Source organism: Gorilla gorilla, chromosome 18 (genome assembly GCF_029281585.2).
Source record: "Gorilla gorilla gorilla isolate KB3781 chromosome 18, NHGRI_mGorGor1-v2.1_pri, whole genome shotgun sequence".
NCBI lineage: Eukaryota > Metazoa > Chordata > Mammalia > Primates > Hominidae > Gorilla > Gorilla gorilla.
This window is the reverse complement of record NC_073242.2, coordinates 120,851,010-120,859,103: the sequence shown is the minus strand read 5'-3', so window position 1 is coordinate 120,859,103 and position 8,094 is coordinate 120,851,010. Positions and strand designations below refer to the sequence as shown.

Genomic DNA, 8,094 nt, shown 5'->3' with positions numbered 1-8,094 from the left:
CTGCAAAACAATTTAAAAATTAGCCAAGTATCGTCATGTATACCTACAGTCCCAGCTACCTCAACTTACGGAGAAAGTTCAGGGCCTGGAGAGAAGGCTGGGAGGCAGGAGCTGGGTCTAAAGAGGCCATTGTAACGATGGAGCTGTGCCTGTGGAGGCTGTTGTGAGGCAGTAGGCTCATCTGCGGAGACTGCCGTGAGGTAGGGTATGGGCCTCAATAGGCCATTGTGAGTCATGAGCTTGGTCTGTAGAGGCTGACTGGAGAGAGTTCTGGGCCTGGCGAGGCTGCCGGGAGGTAGGAGCTGGGCCAAAAGATTTAAGCACATTTACGTTTATTAGGCACTTCATTTCCATTATTACACTGGAATATATAATCAAATAATTATAGAACTCACCATCATGTAGAATCAGTGGGCGTGTTAAGCTTGTTTTCCTGAAACTGGATGGTCCCACCTGAGCGTGATGGGAGAAAGTGACAGATCAATAGGTACTAGATTCACATAAGCACAGCACAACCTAGATCCCTCACATGCACGGTTCACAACAGGGTGCGTTCTCCTATGAGAATCTAATGCTGCTGCCCATCTGAGAAGGTGGAGCTCAGGTGGGAATGTGAGCAAAGGGGAGTGGCTGTAAATACAGACGAAGCTTCCCTCACTCCCTCACTCGACACCACTCACCTGCTGTGTGGCTCCTTACGGCTCCATGGCTCAGGGGTTGGGGACCCCTGCTCAAGTGCATCCAAATCGACCCTTCCCACACCAGTCTTCATAGTAGTCAAGGGCAGCAACCACTTAGCTCCCAAGGCGTGTGCCTCAGCTGGCATTTCATCACAATCAACAGTAAGTGGTAGCTTGAGTCGTTGTGAGGTCACTTCCTGGAAATCACCCTAACCCTGGGCCCCGGGACCTGACCCTAAAGCCCTAACCCTGGGACCCCGGCCCTGACCCTAAAGCCCTAACCCTGGGCCGCGGGCCCTGACCCTGAAGCCCTAACCCTGGGCCCTGGGCCCTGGCCCTGAAGCCCTAACCCTGGGCCCCGGGCCCTGGCCCTGAAGCCCTAACCCTGGGCCCCGGGCCCTGGCCCTGAAGCCCTAACCCTGGGCCCCGGGCCCTGTCCCTGAAGCCCTAACCCTGGGCCCCCGGCCCTGTCCCTGAAGCCCTAACCCTGGGCCCCGGGCCCTGGCCCTGAAGCCCTAACCCTGGGCCCCGGGCCCTGGCCCTGAAGCCCTAACCCTGGGCCCCGGGCCCTGGCCCTGAAGCCCTTACCCTGGGCCCTGGGCCCTGACCCTAAAACCCTAACCCTGGGCCCTGGGTCCTGACCCTAAAACCCTAACCCTGGGCCCTGAGGCTAAAACCCTAACCCTGGACCCTGGCCCTGAGCCTAAAACCCTAACCCTGGGCCCTGGGCCCTGACCCTAAAGCCCTAACCCTGGGACCCCGACCCTGACCCTAAAGCCCTAACCCTGGGCCCCGGGCCCTGACCCTAAAGCCCTAACCCTGGGCCCCGGGCCCTGGCCCTAAAGCCCTAACCCTGGGCCCCGGGCCCTGGCCCTAAAGCCCTAACCCTGGGCCCCGGGCCCTGGTCCTAAAGCCCTAACCCTGGGCCCCGGGCCCTGGCCCTAAAGCCCTAACCCTGGGCCCCGGGCCCTGACCCTGAAGCCCTAACCCTGGGCCCCGGGCCCTGACCCTGAAGCCCTAACCCTGGGCCCCGGGCCCTGACCCTGAAGCCCTAACCCTGGGCCCCGGCCCTGGCCCTGAAGCCCTAACTCTGGGCCCCGGGCCCTGGCCCTGAAGCCCTAACCCTGGGCCCCGGGCCCTGACCCTGAAGCCCTAACCCTGGGCTCCCGGACCTGTCCCTGAGGCCCTTACCCTGGGCTCCCGGCCCTGTCCCTGAAGCCCTAACCCTGGGCCCCGGGCACTGGCCCTGAAGCCCTAACCCTGGGCCCCGGGCCCTGACACTGAAACTCTAACTCTTCGCCCTGGGCCCTGACCCTAAAACCCTAACCCTTGGCCCTGGGCCCTGACCCTAAAACCCTAACCCTGGGCCCTGGGCCCTGACCCTAAAACCCTAACCCTGGGCCCTGGGCCCTGACCCTAAAACCCTAACCCTGGGCGCTGGGCCCTGACCCTAAAACATCCCTAACCCTGGGCCCTGGCACTGACCCTAAAACAACCCTAAACGTGGGCCCTGGCCCTGACCCTAACACAACCCTAACACTGGGCCCTGACCCTAAAACAACCCTAACCCTGGGACAAGGCCCTGACCCTAAAACAACCCTAACCCTGGGCCCTGGCCCTGACCCTAAAACAACCCTAACCCTGGGCCCTGGCCCTGACCCTAAAACAAGCCTAACCCTGGGCCCTGGCCCTGACCCTAAAACAAGCCTAACCCTGGGCCCTGGCTCTGATCCTAAAACATGCCTAACCCTGTGCACTGGCCATGACCCTAAACCAACCCTAACCCTGGGCCCTTGCAATGACCCTATAACAAAACTAACCCTGGGCCCTGGCCCTGACCCTAAAACAAGCCTAACCCTGCACCCTGGCCCTGATCCTAAAACAAGCCTAACCATGGGCCCTGGCCCTGACCCTAAAGCAACCCTAACCGTAGGCCCTGGCCCTGACCCTAAAACAACCCTAACCCTGGGCCCTGGCCCTGACCCTAAAACAACCCTAACCCTGGGCCCTGGCCCTGACCCTAAAACAACCCTAACCCTGGGCCCTGGCCCTAACCCTAAAGCAACCCTAACCCTCGGCCCTGATCCTGACACTAGAACAACCCTAACCCTGGGCCCTGGCCCTAAAACAACCCTAACCCTGGGCCCTGACCCTAAAACAACCCTAACCCTGGGCCCTGACCCTAAAACAACCCTAACCCTGGGCCGCGACCCTATAACAACCCTAACCCTGGGCCCTGACCCTAAAACAACCCTAACCCTGGGCCCTGACCCTAAAACAACCCTAACCCTGGGCCCTGACCCTAAAACAACCCTAATCCTGGGCCCTGACCCTAAAACAACCCTAACCCTGGGCCGCGACCCTATAACAACCCTAACCCTGGGCCCTGACCCTAAAACAACCCTAACCCTGGGCCCTGACCCTAAAACAACCCTAACCCTGGGCCCTAACCCTAAAACACCCCTAACCCTGGGCCCTGACCCTAAAACAACCCTAACCCTGGGCCCTGGCCCTGACCCTAAAACAACCCTAACCCTGGGCCCTGACCCTAAAACAATCCAAACCCTGGGCCCTGACCCTAAAACCCTAACCCTGGGCCCTGACCCTAAAACCCTAACCCTGGGCCCTGACCCTTAAACCCTAACCCTGGGCCCTGACCCTAAAACAACCCTAACCCTGGGCCGCGACCCTATAACAACCCTAACCCTGGGCCCTGACCCTAAAACAACCCTAACCCTGGGCCCTGACCCTAAAACAACCCTAACCCTGGGCCCTAACCCTAAAACACCCCTAACCCTGGGCCCTGACCCTAAAACAACCCTAACCCTGGGCCCTGGCCCTGACCCTAAAACAACCCTAACCCTGGGCCCTGACCCTAAAACAATCCTAACCCTGGGCCCTGACCCTAAAACCCTAACCCTGGGCCCTGACCCTAAAACCCTAACCCTGGGCCCTGACCCTTAAACCCTAACCCTGGGCCCTGACCCTAAAACCCTAACCCTGGACCCTGACCCTAAAACACTAACCCTGGGCCCTGAGCCTAAAACCCTCTTCCTGGGTCCTGACCCTAGAACCCTAACCCTGGGCCCTGACTTTAAACAACCCTAACCCTGGGCCCTGACTTTAAACAACCCTAACCCTGGGCCCTGACCCTCAAACAACCCTAACCCTGGGCCCTGACCCTAAATCAAACCTAACCCTGGTCCCTGACCCTAAAACAACCCTAACCCTGAGCCCTGACCTTAAAACAACCCTAACCCTGGGCCCTGACCCTAAAACAACCCTCACCCTGGGCCCTGGCCCTGACCCTAACACAACCCTATGCCTGGGCCCTGGCCCTGACCCTAAAACCCTAGCCCTGGGCCCTGGCCCTGACCCTAAAACCCTAACCCTGGGCCCTGGCCCTAAAACAACCCTAACCCGGGACCCTGACCCTAAAACAAGCCTAACCCTGGGCCCTGACCCTAAAACAACCCTAACCCTGGGCCCTGACACTAAAACGACCCTAACCCTGGGCCCTGACACTAAAACAACCCTTACCCTGGGCCCTGACCCTAAAACAACCCTAACCCTGGGCCCTGACCCTAAAACAACCCTAACCCTTTGCCCTGACCCTAAATCAACCCTATCCCTGGTCCCTGACCCTAAAACAACCCTAACCCTGGGCCCAGACCCGAAAACAACCCTAACCCTGGGCCCTGACCCTAAAACAAGCCTAACCCTGGGCCCTGGCCCTGACCCTAAAACAAGCCTAAACCTGGGCCCTTGTCCTGACCCTCAAACAACCCTAACCCTGGGCCCTGGCCCTGACCCTAAAACAACCCTAACCCTGGGCCCTGGCCCTGACCCTAAAACAACCCTAACCCTGGGCCCTGGCCCTGACCCTAAAACAACCCTAACCGTGGGCCCTGGCCCTGACCCTAAAACAACCCTAACCCTGGGCCCTGGCCCTGACCCTAAAACAACCCTAACCCTGGGCCCTGGCCCTGACCCTAAAACAACCCTAACCCTGGGCCCTGGCCCTGACCCTAAAACAACCCTAACCCTGGGCCCTGGCCCTGACCCTAAAACAACCCTAACCCTGGGCCCTGGCCCTGACCCTAAAACAACCCTAACCCTGGGCCCTGGCCCTGACCGTAAAACAACCCTAACCCTGGGCCCTGGCCCTGACCCTAAAACAACCCTAACCCTGGGCCCTGGCACAAATTGTAATGAGGTCTGTTCGGCAAAATTCCATATAAGCATAGTATAAATTAATAAAGCGAATCGTGATAAATTAGTACGATTGACTTTCTGGAGTTTCTGACTATAAAAGTAAGGAAAATGCAGAACACAAAGACAGAGAGTAAAAAGAGAAATTAGGAAAGCATTCTACATGTTTAATAGGAAGACACTGGCCGTGTTCGTGCAGCGGCAGTATGTCGTGACATGACATATTTTGGAGAGAAGTTAACAGATGAGGAAGTCGATAAAAATCATCAGAGAAGCAAAATACTCTTAGCGACACTCAAGTAAACCACGAAATTTCCATAACTTATGTCAGCAAAGTGGGAATATTGTACAGTGTGTGTTGAAGTTCCTATACAACATTGTTTATCTGCCGTTTGTTTGTTTGTAAGGAATGTATATACTAACAGTTCTTCTTGCTGTCAAAAGAATATGTGTGAATAAGTCATTTTAACTTATTCTTCTGTTTTTCTTTTATCTTCCTGCCATCATCCCACAGCCTTACTTTAGAAATTTCTTCTTTAGAAAATTGAACAAGTGCTCCTTGTGGTGGCACATACCTCTAGGATGGGAGGCAGGGGTGGGAGGGTCACTTGAGGCCATTAGTTTGACACCAGCCTGGCTAACAAAGTGAGACCCCATGTCTACAAAACAATTTAAAAATTAGCCAAGTATCGTCATGTATACCTACAGTCCTAGCTACTCAGGAGGCTCAGGTAGGAGTACCCTTAGCCCAGGAGTTCAAGGCTGCAGTGAGCTGTGATAGCACTACTGTACTCAAGCGTGGGTGACAGGGTGAGACCCCATCTCCTACAATAAAAAACAAAGAAAAAAAATAGTTCAAGTAGCAAGTTGTATGTGGCTTAGTCTGAATATTTGTAAACTAGAAATTCTCAGTCTTTTGGGGTCTAACATCCCTTTACCTTTTTTAACTTTATTGAAGATCTCTAAGACTATTTCTTTCTGTTGATAATTATATGAAAACTAGAAAATAAGACCCAAATTTTTAAATATTATTCATCACATATTAAAGCCATTACATGTTGATATAAGATTTTAAAAATATTTAATATTCATTACATATTAATAATAAAACCATTACACGTTGATATAATAATTTTTTTTCTTTGAGACAAAGTCTTGTTCTCTTGCCCAGGCTGGAGTGAAGTGGCTCAATCTCAGCTCATTGCAACCTCCGCCCCACAGGTTCAAGTGATTCTCCTACCTCAGCCTCCCAAGTAGCTGGGATTACAGGCGTCCACTACCATGTCCAGCTAATTATTGTATTTTCTTAGTAGAGAAGGAGTTTCACCATGTTGGCAAGGCTGGTCTTGAACTCTTGACCTCAGGTGATCCACCCGCCTAGGTCTCCCTAAGTGCTGGGATTACAGGTGTGAGCCACCGCACCCACCCCGATTAATGTATGTTTTAAAACACTGATTAGTCAGGCAACAACACCGGGCAGGGGTCTCCTCATTCCCAGCAACGCAAACCCCACTGCACGGCTAAGGGGTTGCAAGGGCTGCAGAGCCAAAAGGCTCTGACTTGAGATATTATTTTACTTGTATTTTTATTTGTATTGTGAGACAGGTACTGCTCTGTCACCCAGACTGGAGTGCAGCTGTGCATTTACAGCTCGCTGCAGCCTCGACCTCCTGGGCTCAAGCCATCTTCCTGCCTCAGCTCCCCAGTAGCTGGTAGTACAGTTGAGTGTCACCATGCCTGGTTATGTTTTTAATTTTTTTGTAGAGTGAGCGTTCTTGCTATGTTGCCCAAGCTGGCCTCAAACTCCTGACCTCAAGAGATCTGCCCACTTCAGCCTCCTGAGTAGCTGAAACTACAAGTACGCATCACCATGCCTAGCTACATTTATTTAATTTTGAAAAATATTTTTGTAAAGAGCAGATCTTGCTGTGTTGTCCAGGCTGGTCTTGAACACCTGCCCTTAAAAGATACTCGCACCTCTGCTTACCAAAGAGCTGGGACTACAGGCATGAGCCATTGCAATGAGCCTGAAGAGATTTCTTTAATCTAGCATCCCATACTTGGTAGGATTGGGAAAGGCAGTAGTGTTTTTTAAAATTACTTAATAATTTCAGTAACAATCAAACTCAACCTTGACCCCTGCCTTCTCTCACACCCCATATCCAGTCTGTCAGGAAATCCTGTTGATTGTCTTCGACATCTACTAAAGATCCCCACCCAGCAACTCCCTGGCCTCCTCCCCTACTTCTCCCCTCTGACCATCTCTCAACACCACCACGACCCTGGTCAGGACCACCATCATCTCCCGCCTGGATGTTGCCAAAGCTTGGCCCCCATGCTTCTATCACATCTTCCCACAGTCTTTCTCAACTCAGCAGCCAGAGAATGCTTTTAAATCGGGAGACAGATCATGTCGCCTCTCTGCTCAGAACCCTCCCGCAGTTCCCATCTCAGTCAGAGTAAAAGCCAAAGCCCCACCAATAACCTCCCAGGGCTTATGTGATCTGTACTGATCCCCACCCAGCAACTCCCTGGCTCCCTCCCCTAATTCTCTTCCTCTCTCCATCTGCTCCATGGGCCTCCTTCCAGAGCCAGAGACACACCTCAGACAGTTTATTCTATTGTTTCTGCCTACAATCCTCTTCCCTCAGCACCTTGGCCACCTCCTTCAAATCTTTACTCAATTTTCACTTAGGAGGCCACCCCTGACCATTCTATTTAACATTGCCATCTGTCCCCATGCCCACCATGCTCATTTCTTCTTTCTTTACTTTCTTCTTTCTTTTTTTCAAGATCTCACTGTCACCAAGGCTGGAGTGCAGTGGCGAAATCACAGCTCACTGCAACCTCAAATTTCCAGGCTCAAGCGATCCTCCCACCTCAGCCTCCCGAGTACCTGAGACTCCAGGTTCATGCCACCATGCCTGGCTAAATTTTTTAGTATTTTATTTTATTTTATTTTGAGACAGAGTTTCACTCTTCTTGCCCAGGCTGTAGTGCAACGGTGCGATCCCGGCTCACTGCAACCTCCACCTCCCAGATTCAAGTGATTCTCCTGCCTCAGCCTTCCAAGTAGCTGGGATTACAGGTGCGTGCCACCACGCCCAGCTAATTTTTGTATTTTTAGTAGAGCCGGGGTTTCACAATGTTGGCCAGGCTGGTCTCGAACTCCTGACCTCAGGTAATCTCCCTGCTTCGGCCT

General features: G+C 53.5%; 1 protein-coding gene across 34 annotated transcripts in view; it reads right to left on the bottom strand.

The window, feature by feature from the left end:
* The window catches only part of LOC115931432 (decreased expression in renal and prostate cancer protein), a 407,507-nt gene that overhangs the window by 319,334 nt on the left and 80,079 nt on the right, over positions 1–8,094 (bottom strand). For 33 of the 34 annotated variants that reach the window (XR_010131404.1, XR_010131396.1, XR_010131402.1 and 30 more), the window contains 2 exons: positions 396–453; positions 70–302 (listed from right to left, as the gene is read on the bottom strand). The gene's annotated coding sequence lies outside the window, so the exon portion shown is untranslated. Of the gene's footprint in view, positions 1–69; positions 303–395; positions 454–680; positions 997–8,094 lie in introns of those variants that run through there. The other variant, XR_010131418.1, reaches the window with a different exon arrangement.